We start from the raw sequence: 12167 nt of genomic DNA, 5'->3' as shown, positions 1-12167 counted from the left end.
TGCAACAAAAGTACGAAACAAAGCACCAAAAAAAAGACAAAAGAAACACATCTACAAGGTCCAAAAGAAATACAGTAAACAACATGGTAGAATACAACGATGCAAGTAAAATGAATCCGTACAAACAAGTACCTCACAGGCAGTAACACTGTTTAAATGCACATGATACATATTGCACACAGTACACAGGTTGTGTGACAGGCCACTGCACAGGCAGTGAGCAACACTGAGATGAACTGAACCACGATGGCAAGGCAGCAACACTCATGATACAACCACATCGTGCAGCAGCAACAAACATATTAGGTGTCACAGACATGACTCAGTTCTGTCGAGCTGGTAGATGGAGAAGTCGTCCAGAGCCACAGCACAGTCAGGGATGGACGACTCCAGCCCAGTATCCTCAAAAGCAAAGACACAACAGCTCCTCGTGTCCCGCTTGCAATAAATCAATTTGCGCAGTTCATCCAGTCTATTCTTCAGACTGAACGCCCAAAAGCAGGACTGAGGGGAGAGGGGCTTTGCTGCGTCTCTGGCGGGTCCTGCACAAAACATCGGCTCACTTCCCTCTCCATGTTTTCCTGTTACGGTGCCCAGGTAAACAAGGGACCCAGGGGGAAATGTCCACCGCGGAGTCCCCAAAAGTTATCCCACTTAAAGAAGGATCAGCCAATTGGGTTTGTCATGGAGGTTTGTTGAAAGGGTTAAAGTTAATGTTCAAGGTATTTTTATTGTTATTCACATCGCGTGGTACATGAGGTGGAACAAAATTGTGTACTTAAGGTCCCAGTTACACCCCAAAATAGCAAAAATATAAACTATAAAAAAAGAAACGGTATATACGAATCTAAGATATACACTAAACAATAATAATATAATTTAATGTGGTATATTAAACAGCAGCCTGAACATGAGTCTGTTGTGAGCAGATGGATATGAGTACAGCAGCTTACGGTAAGAAAGCAGCAGCACATATAAAACGACAATCTCCAATTAAAGTGGCATTACAGTGATTTTCCTGGTTAGGGTTGCAGATGTCTCTCTTCCTGCATGTGGAGGTGTAGATGTCTGTGATGGTGGGGAGGCTGACTCCATCAGACTTCTGTGCAGCCTTCACCACTCTCTGCAGAGCTTTTCTCTCTCCAGCTGTGCAGCTAGTTAGGATAGCAAAGCAGGTTTATTTTTTAGTTATGAGTTGGGTGTTAAAATAGTCAGTTTTATCATTTATGTCAGACATGAATAAAAGCCTGTGCTGCTGTTAATGTCTATCATAACGGTGTTATACTTGAAGAACTTATTTGAAATTGTACTTGTTTCAACTGCTGAACTAAAATGTGTTGATCATGAAAGTTTATTTGTTTCATCTGATTTGAGCTGTTTAAATTGCATAACTGTGCATTATCAAAGTATCCATGTCTACCATTATTTAATGTTACTTTTGACAGAATAAAAGCAGTCATTGTTTTTGATTCGCAGGCTTGTGGTGGAGTTTTAGGCTCTTCGATCTGTATCACAAATCACTAACAGGTGTTGGATCAGTTCATTTCATAACAGCTAAGACTGTAGCTTATAAATTATAGTGTCAAAAAAATAAGATTTTCAGCAACAAGAATAGCAAGAAGTCATCCTGTACAGATGATTTGGTTTCCACAAAGACTTGAGCTAAACGTAGTTAATCTGGACCTATGCGTATTTGAACAGAGTCTTAAATCCTCCAAAAAATGTCAAGTTTTACAAGATATTCAGAAACAATGCAACTTTGAAACTCACTTCTTCACATGTATGTACTTTTAAAAACCATCCATGACATTTTTAAAGCATTATCACTCAATTCTGACTCGATCATGAGAGTTGGCAAACAGTCCAGGTGTCCCTATTTGAACTAGTTTAGGTTTTTATTTGGAGATTTCAAAACGAAATAAAAATGATACAACTTTTCTTCACCTCTGTCCTCAGTCAACATGTTGCAAAGTACAGCACAGTGGGATCGTGGTAACCTTTTCTGCCCTCTGGTATAACAATAAAACTTTCTTCTGGTAGTTTTTGTTGAATGTCAGAAACACGTAGCGCAGCTTATCTAAGCCACGGTGTTGTTGACAAGTTTGGCTCTGTCAGCGGCGTTGGGCTTTATCCTCGTCTGTGCGTGTTTAAACTAAACCAGTTCCAAGAACCGCTCCTCTCTGTGATGAGTGTTTCATATTGTCTTGTAGCTGAAGTTTCATGTTTGACCTCCAGTCTCACCAAGACCGAGGACCCTGTACGTGATCTGAGAGGCATCATTATTACAAGCACATCAGACGAAGGTGAAACTTCAAAGCCAGGAAAGAGGAACAGATCAGACACCTTGACAGTGGATTCCCAAATGACAGATTATAAGAAGTACGGCAGTAATCGTCAAAGATGAGACATAAAACAGCAGGATATAGTCAAGGTCTGACATTTGCTTTGGTTTTCTTTTTAATTCGCTCTGTCCAAAGCACTTTTCTGTAAATGTGGGAGCCAGCGTTCCTCCGAGGTCACCTCTTAGCCAGTCATATTGGCTATTAACCCTCTCTGAGGGCCATATTCCTTTCACCCTGACCTCTTCCCATCATGCTTAGCTCTATTTTCATTCACCCTGTTGTTGCTGAGAGAAATAATAAATAGAGCTCCCCATGCAGCCATCTCCGTTTCCATTCTGGCTGTCTCACATCAGTAAAGTACGTGTCGTTGTCTGGGCTTATCTTAAACACACATATTTTTATAGCCAATGTTAATTTTACTGCCCTCCTTTTGTTATGAAACCATATATTTTTTGTCTCTGTCTCGCTGACCCTTCTGTGTGAATCAACTGTTAATTGACAGCCAGTCAAAACAAGTCGCCATCCCCATTCAGCCCCTACATGCGAGCTAGCCTCCTTTTCACAGTGTAAGCGTAGCACATTCTTAAATTGGCCTTTTGGAAACTTAATCTATTCGAGATCAGTAGCAGCTGAATTCGCTGCCTTCTCAATCTGTTTTGGCAAAATTGGCGTGAAAACTTGAGATAAAATCATGAAGGCTGGAATTCTGAGCAGAGAAACAAACGGGGCCTTTGAGCAGAGCCGTGAGGCCCCGAATGTGAACTCGAGGATCGAGTGACAGCTCAGGTGAGCAGGAGTCAGTAGAGCCCTTGCTCTCCGCCTGCAGGGGAAACAGGGTCACACACCCTGGGGAGTAGTAAAAGCAGGGCACGCAAGGCCAACTAGTAGAGATACATGTAAACACACTTTTATTGGACTTTGTTCTGAGAAAAAACGCACAGAATTTAAGTTTTTTAAGAGGTGAAAAGAGGAAACAGACTTTTTTCCCGCCACCTGTATAAGCAAGAATCCACCTAGAATAACAGGTGATGCAGAGTATCAGCTAACTTAGAGTTAAGTGAAAGTTCTGTTTCTCTTCTGTTTGGTTGATTGCAGAACTAGGATTATGCTCATGAACTGTTCACCTTTAAACTAAATATGGAACATGAACTAAATGTAGAATTATTTCAGGATTTTGGGAGATTTTCCACAGAAGCATTCACAGATACAGTGTTTGAAAATTGAACCTGATTTGACCATTTTAGGTGTCTTATTTAATTTGTTTATGCCACATGCTGGTGTATAATTTCTGGTAAAATAACCAAAAATTGATTTTTCTATTCACTGATTCATCAGTATAAAATCATTTTTGTTTTCATGCCGGTGAGTGGAATTTGATTGGGCCATAAAGCCTCATGAAGTCGAGGTAATGAATGATATACACGCCAGGGTTTTATAAATCTGTTTGAGACTGAAAACAGCTCAGATAGTACAAAAACAATCTAAAGTTGTGCATCACCTGCTACTTGCTGGGGTTTGTCTAAAGGACACTTCTTCTTATTGTCTACACTTTTTCATTTTTCCCATTTTTATCAATCTTTCTTTGTAACTCTGACTGTGCATGTTTTGTGCATCATTTTCCCAAGAGAACTTGAGAAACGACATCAGAGTAATTGTCTCTCGTTGCTGGGAGCACATCCAGGGTGAAGCTAAAGGAAGATTACTTCAACTATCGTGTAATTTTAGCTTTTTACACAGACAATGGGCCAGAATCGTTAATGACTTTACGTCACCCATTGAGTTTGCTACATTCTTGCTTATTTCTACGTGCTGCCACAGTTTGTGTTCATTTGTGCACAAATTTTGTGTAAGCCGTTCTGTAAGCATGACTGTTTTCAGTGTTCTGCCTCCCGAGGTGTAGGCTGATACAACAGCATCTCTCAGCTCTTAGAGACCACTAGGGGTTGATCCGCTCCACTCAGACATTAGATCAGGAAATTATATCCACACCAATCTTAAAATCCAATAGGGATCGAGTCAACCAATGGAAGACAAGTGTATTCTGCTGTTTTTCTATGGCAAAATAGACAAAAAAAAAAAATCCTGATAAGTACTCTGCTGCTGAGGGGGGGCAGGATCATAATTGTAGCAGACCCTGGGTTGCCTCTTTCATTTACTTTCTCTTGCTGATTCGTGTCTCGCAATCAGTTTTCTTGCATCTGGCTTTCATTTAAAAAACAGAGTTAAATCATACTGAATGTAACACATCTGACTGTTTTTATGATTTAAAAAGATGTTTTATGTGTTAGTGTTCATTTATCTCTTTATTTGACTGGACTCGTGCCAAGATCTCCATTTCGATTTGAAACTTTACTGTGTTGACTCTTCCTGGATTTTTTATCTTGTCCATTTGTTAATGATGGAATAAATTAGTGGGGATATTTCATTAAACTATTAAATGATTATTTAGAAAAACAGATTTTTTTAACTGAATACATATCTTTTCACAAAGTTTTTTTTTCTCTTCTCGTCTATCACAGTTGTAGTGTCGACCTAAAAAAACGTCTTCATGTATTTTAAATCCGATTACATTTGGAGCTGCCTCTCCAAACAGCCAGTGTTGTAGAGATGTGTTGTAATTCCTGCATGTCCTCACAGTCACCCTCAGCATCAAGTTTGATTGGGAATCTAATTTGGGGTTTTGGGTTATATTGGTGGTTCTGTCGAGGATGACTGAAGCAATAAGTCTCCCGTTGAGCTTTAAGGGAGGTGGCTGTCAAACCTTTTAAATCATCTTTGATTGCCAGACATATGGAGTGGGGTATGGCGGGTTTTGGCGAGTGTCTCTTGAGGGCCTGGAGTTGCACCAGGAAGGCCTCAGTCCTGAACTCAAAGTGTGGAGCGCGCCACTGCAGCCCGCTGAACGTCAGCACTCTGGATACACTGCTGTTCTGCTAAGCACTGGCAATCTGCATCTTATTTGTTGCTAAATATTTGTACGCAAACTAATGTCATGCACCAGACAAGGGAGAAAACAGTTTTGAAGTTCAGTCAATTATTAAACAGAGGCTTTGGTTGCCACATTTCCCAGAGCCAGGTCTTTGTTGAGCAGCGTATTGTAGTTCCCCACATGGACTACATTATCTTACTCTTTTCATAATTTTTCCTTTATTCTCCAGCTTTTCTCATTTTGTATCTTTGTTTTTAGTCCAGGACTTTTCCAACGCATAAAGCAACTCAAGAACACCATCTGTATGTTCTTTTATTTATTTATTTTTTTTAATGGTTATCTGTCTTTTTTTTTTTTGTTCTTTTTTTTCTGATAAGCTGTTTTTTGACCTTATATTTCAACTTACCCAGTGATTCAGAAATGTTCACAAGTGTAAATCCTGTCCTCCAAGGCGTGTAATGTTGCATCAAGGAAACGAGCAAGTCGCTGGAATGACCAACAAAAAATATTTTTACTTCACTGCTCAGATTTTCTCTTTATGGGTAGACTAACCAAGGACCAACTAGATCTTTGTAAAGAGGGAACGTGTACTTGATCGTCCACTTTTTTGAGAAACATGAACTGTGAACTGACCAGCAACACAGGGAGTGTGTTAAAATGGCTCCTCAGCACTGAGCTTTGAAAACAGACTTTAAAGTGCAGTTGACTGTCACACTGAAACACTCTGCATTCATTTGCAGCCTCGCGGTTCGTGACCTTCCACTGCGTCTTTGTTGTGGTTCAGTTGAAGTGCATAGCAGGTTGCTTTTGTTACTGAAACAAAGTTCAGCACATTAAGTGGCTGCCTTTGATGGGCTCTTGTGCTTTGTGACTGCTGTTGTGGCGTACAAACCAGTGACTTCATATTATAAATGTCTTCCCTCTCTTTTTTTCCACAAGGAAACAAGAGGATTACGGTCATTGTGACATTTGGTTAAGTATTGTTATTATTTTTGATTAGGATGAGGTATTGCTGCTTTATGGCTTTCTTTTAATAATGCAAACGCACAGATGCCTGCTTTCAACTTTATGGTTCTGGAAAACAAAAGTGCATATCACAGCAGGGGCCTAAACTGTAAATGTTGATGTATTCAAGATATAAATGCTAATTTCTACACAAGCGACCTGCAAGTAAGTAGCTCAATTGTAATCATGTCAAAAAGGTTTAGTAATGACTTCCTATACTTTTCAATAGGAATTCTTCTGGAGTTGCAAGAGAACATGGAAACACTATTAAATGTATTTCTGCAAGTAATACACTAGAAGCAGCTGATTTTATCATTCAGACTTTACTACCATATCTACTGTACTTGCCTGATTGCTTGCAGGGTAAAACGTTTTCCTTTTTCTGGTCAGTATTTTTTTCTTAACGTATCGGTCTTTCCAATGGAATATGAACAAACATGCACTCTGCTCTGATTTAAAAAAAAAAAAAAGTCCCCCCCCCCCCATTTTAATTGATTTCAATGTTTGTCCTTTAGTCGTGTCTGTTTATGCCTTCATAGCATACTGATGACATATTGTAGTATTTTATTCAACACAGTATTGCTGTTAATACATTTTTCTTAAAAATAAAAAAGCCACATTTTTATCACCTACTGAGATCCTACTTTTTTTTTTCATTCAACACATGTATTTGATCAAACTGTATACAACATGACCAGAGTCACATACATATATTGAGTACATACATTACACTATTTTTTTAATAATTTCCTGTCAACTACCATGGACATCCCATCATCCTTCCATCAACTTTACCAGCTTCTTCCTTTTCGGGTCACGTGGGGTCACTGGTGCCCATATCTAGCAATTACTGTGTGAGAGGCAGGGGACACCCTGGACAGGTCTCCAGTCCATCACAGGGACACACAGAGACAAACGATACAATCATTCACTCTCTCACTCACACCTAGGGACGATTTAGAGTTACCAATCAGTCTAACATGCATGTTTTTGGTCTGAGAGAGGAAACCGGAGTACCCGGAGAAAACCCATGCATGCACAGAGAGAACATGCAAACTCCACTTAGAAAGGTCCCGGCCCAGGATTTGAACCAGTGACCTTCTCGCTGAGAGGCTGCAGCTCTACCAACTGCGCCACCTTGACACCCCATGGACCTCCCCACCATGCTAAAACCTTCAGATTTCTATGATCCCTGATAGCTATACCTAAACTGCAACGCACTTTTCATTCCTCTGCAAACAATCTATCACATGTAGTTTTTAAACACACAAGTTGTGTTGTCATATTAGTAGACAAGCCGGCCAACACTGTGAACGGGTGGCATTTGGATGATGTGACATTTGCTTCCGAGCATTAGCCTTCCTCCAGTCAAGCCATTCTCACTTTGACACAGTTGGGGTCAGAAGTTGCACAGATGCGCTCTGATATGATTGGCACTCGGGAGACTCATGGTTTCACACTTTGGGGATTATTCTCCATTTTCCAGAATGTTCTGCCTGGAGACTCTGAGGGAATGACCTCATGATTGGCTTGGGGGGGTGTGGTGCGTGTGTGTGTCTGTCTCCATGTTTGGGGGTTCATGATCGTGATCAACTAAGTCCAGAGTAAAATTGCATTTGGACCTGGAAACAGTGTTGCAGTGAAGCCATTACATAATACAACAGAAAGTCATGGTTGGAAGGGAGCTCTCAGTTGGGAGCAGGCTTGTAGCTACAGCTCATGTTTGCAAATCTAAATTTATTGCTGTGTCTCAGTGAATAAATTGACGTATAGTAAATGCATGTAGTCTACAAAGCTATTCTATATGTTTTCATAAACAGTACCCGTTTTGTTTTTCCAGAGTTAAAACAACGAAAACTTAGGGAACCCTCAAAACTCAAGACAGAAGCCAGTTGTGTGCTTTGAATCTGTGATCAAAGTTCTGATTCAATTCTATAAAGACAAACAACTTGTCGTGTTTGTGTACGTTTTTGACTTTGCTAATTGTGTTTGTTTATTTAAACTGTATGAACACTGTTCACTGTGGCATATTTTTTCATTGTCTCTGTGCCCCTGACTATGTTCCCAGTCATCCCTTATTTCACTTTTAAGTAGAGCTAAATTTAAACCAAGAATTTGCTTGGGGGGACTCTCTCAGTAGTGGTGGTTGAGAACATGGGGGTCTCTGCCGTAACTAAAAATGCATGTTCAGCCCAAGTTTAGGAAGAAATACAGAGAAGATTGAAGAGTGTTTGGCTTTTTCCCCTGCTGCTGTGCAGCTTATTTGTTCCTTTCAATGTGAGGTGCTCTTTAAAGGGGATGTTTTGCCTTTGCTGAATACCTTCTCAAATACCTCCTTACCTCAATACGTTCACTCACCTAACACAACACACATGGCGAGAGGTCCAGGCCCATTCTGCCTTTCCTCTCGTCTCTGTTGCTTGGAAAATCTTACATTTCTGCAGAAAAAGAAGTGCACACATCCTGTCCTCATTATTCCAGGGGAAGGGAGATGGATCTGGCATGGTCGATCCTATGGAAGCCCAACACATGAGCATGGCTGAGCAGAACAGAGCAGGCAGGCATGCTGCTGTGTTTTATATGACTCTTGTTCTTAGCCTTTGATGACACTGTTTTGAATAGGAAATATCTAATAAGTCAAGTATTCTGTCTAATGTGCTGCCAGTTGGTTTAGTATTTGCCTGGAGGTCTTGAAACACTATCTCCGCCACAGCAATAATATACATTTAACATTCTCTTTGAGTGGGAGGGGGTGATGTAGAAAAAGAAAAGGGGCAACTGAAAATATATGCTGTAATAGTAACCATATGCAGCATAAAGTTATAGATGAGGGTGGGATAGTGTGGGACACACCTTTGGTCTGTGTCTTGTACTTTGCAATTCATCAAAATCACACCTCAGTGATGGCAGCAGTTAATTGAAACTGACATAGCAGTCGTTACCATGATTAAGAAACCATGGGGATACACCTAAAAAAAAAACTTCTGGAACAACGCTGAATTAATGGGTAGAAGATTTTATGCTGCACTGTACCTGATAAAAATGTAACTATAGAACAGCGCCATTCAACTAAACTGCTCAGGGGGCCACAGATACTGAAAGCCAAGAGCTCAGGGACCGGACATCCAGCAGTTATTCTCATTAAGTAAGTTGTTTAACAGTTTACAATCTAGTTTTATTTAAATATGAACCCATTAGTGGGCTGGACGGAGTTCACCCATGGGTTTGGTTTGGCCCATGGGCCGTCAGTTGAATAGCTCTGCTATAGAAAGATTTTTTGTTTGTTTGCTTTTAGTCATATCAACCATCCCTACATGTTTACGTAGATTTGCTCTCTTTTGTTTTGTAGTTTCAGCCACACAATATGAGTGAACAATCAGATACATTTGTACAATAAGGTTATATGTTGTTTCTCAGCATACACAGTATATTTGTGCATTTGGAAGTTTTTTTTTGTGTTTTTTTTTTTTAATCATGTTGTTTTTTAATATCCGTTTTATTCATGTTTGGTAATATATTATTTGTTTGGCAGCTTTTCATTTTTTGTTCAGTCCTGTTTCATTTAAGCAACTGGTGGCTTCTTTATAGCTTTGAAGATGGCATGCTTTGGTAGCAGAATAAAGATGCCTGTTTTCTTTGTCGCTCAAAACCCAAAAACCTCCTCACGTTGATTTATATCATCTGTCACTGAAAGCTTTTTTATTGCCACAACTGGAATCGACATCCGTTAGTTGGAGTCTAGCACAAAATCTAAGCTGCTTTAAACACAATACCACAGTCACTGTTCAAAACAATTTAATTTACTGGGGTGAAGCCCTTTTTTTGAAGACATGTTCAATACTGCAAGAAGTGCAAAATGATTTTTCAACCACAGAAAAAGTCCCGGAGCATTTCTTTTATGTCTCTGTGGCTGTGCCCTGTTCTTGTTCTTTGGTGTATTTGTGTATGAGTATTTGCTTTTTGTCTTTATGAAGGAAAAAAAAAAAAACTAAACAAAACAAGAATCACACAAACTTTTTTTTTTTCATTCTTTGTTTAGTTTTTATCCATGTATCGTCCCATCCATTTCCAATGCCCACTTGTTTGTTTTCAGGGTTACATGGCTCTCCAGTGGACATTAGGTCGCTAGTCCTCAAGGTGTCACAGACAGTCAAGATGCACAACCATTCATTCTCATATTTGCATTCACTCTTGCAAGCAATTTAGTAATGTTAACTTGTAACTAAGCATACATGTTTTAGACTTTCATTCTGTTTGTCCTATGGGTTGTGGGAGGTGGGAGCCTGTCCCTGTTGACAGTGGCTGAGAGATCAATAGTAACATGAACATGTTCCAGATCCATCAAAGAGCAAATACAAAGAAATGCACAACTAGGCATTTTGATATTGACTGTTTAAACTGATTATAATTACCTCTTAAAGCTAAGAAGTGGTATAACATGTCCTAGGGCACTCTACAGAAACAATCAATCCAAAGCAGATTCTAATTCAAACCCAGTAATATACAATGTATTCAAACCAGTTACAATGGAATCAAATCCAATTCATTACAAAATCTCTTAAGTTATTAAAATGTGTCCAAGTAACAGATCCTGTCAAAACTTTGATGCAAAACAATCCTGAGTAAGCAGGGAAGCTAAAGGCAACAGTGGAAAAAAATAACTCCCTTTAAACAAGTAGAAATGTCCAGGAGAACATGAATTTGGATGGGCGGCTTTCTGCTTCCTCAAGATAGTTCAAGAAACAGAAAAACAAGTCAAGTCAACTTTATTTATAGAGCACATTTAAAACGGAACCTGTTATCAAAGTGCTTAACAACAACAATCAATGAGTAAATTAAAGAGAAAAATATATAAACATATATATACAATACACTAATAATAATAACTGAAGAATTAAAAAAAGCATTTAAAACATAGGGTCACAGATTAAAAAACACTAAAACAATTTACACTGTATGAAATGCCTGAGAGAACAGATGTGTTTTTAGCAGGGATTTGAAGTGAGGAATGGAGGTGGCCTGCCTGATGCTGGGGGGCAGGTTGTTCCAGAGTTTGGGGCCCATGACTGAAAAAGCCCGATCTCCTCTGAGCTTCAGTCTTGTTTTTGGAACAGCCAAAAGCAGCTGATCGGATGATCTCAGGGCCCGAGAGGGAACGTAAGGTTCCAGAAGCTCAGAGAGGTAAAGGGGTGCGAGGCCATTTAAGCATTTGAAGGTCAACAGAAGAATTTTAAAAACTGTCCTCGTAAGAACAGGGAGCCAGTGAAGGGAGGACAGAACTGGAGTAATATGTTCAGACCTACGAGTTCCGGTTAAAAGCTGAGCTGCAACATTCTGGACGAGCTGAAGACGTGAGATGGAGGCCTGGCTGATCCCAGCCTACAGTGCGTTGCAATAGTCCAATCGGGTCGTGACAAAGGCGTGGACTTGTTTCTCAAGGTCGGGTCTGGACAACACTGGCTTGAGCTTAGCTACCTGTCTTAGTTGGAAGAAGCTTTTCTGCAGAACAGAGTTGATTTATTTGTCAAACTTGAAGAAAACAGAAAGTAGATAAGCATACAACTGCTGCTGCACAGGTTCTTCAGCAGTCCAAGTTTTATGGGAGAGTGGCAGAAAGAAAACTGTCATTGACTCAAGACTGAAAAGACTCAAGGCAGACATAAATCAGTAAAGTTCTGCCTGTCCCCAAAACAAATGTTGTATGTCTGAATTCCTCTCCCTGGCTGGCCTTGACAGGCCACCTTATCTAAATTTGCCTGAAGGCCCTGTAAATCTCGACGCTCTGCCCTCTCCTCTCTCCCACCGAGGAAGTCTGCGGACCTATCAGAGGGACCTGGCTGAATAAATATTGTCATCTTTTCAGGACCCTTGGATTATCTTTGGTGGTGTCC

The 12167-nt window shown here is 40.0% G+C and overlaps 1 protein-coding gene across 1 annotated transcript in view; it reads left to right on the top strand.

Annotated features, from left to right (window-relative positions):
• Positions 1-12167, top strand: part of LOC119410390 (vacuolar protein sorting-associated protein 13B) — a 59758-nt gene that overhangs the window by 14291 nt on the left and 33300 nt on the right. The gene's annotated exons all lie outside the window — the stretch shown is intronic.

The sequence above is a fragment of the Nematolebias whitei genome, chromosome 5, assembly GCF_014905685.2.
Source record: "Nematolebias whitei isolate Nwh7 chromosome 5, NemWhi1, whole genome shotgun sequence".
Classification (NCBI taxonomy): domain Eukaryota; kingdom Metazoa; phylum Chordata; class Actinopteri; order Cyprinodontiformes; family Rivulidae; genus Nematolebias; species Nematolebias whitei.
The sequence above is the reverse complement of the archived record's forward strand: the minus strand, read 5'-3'. Positions and strand labels throughout refer to the sequence as shown.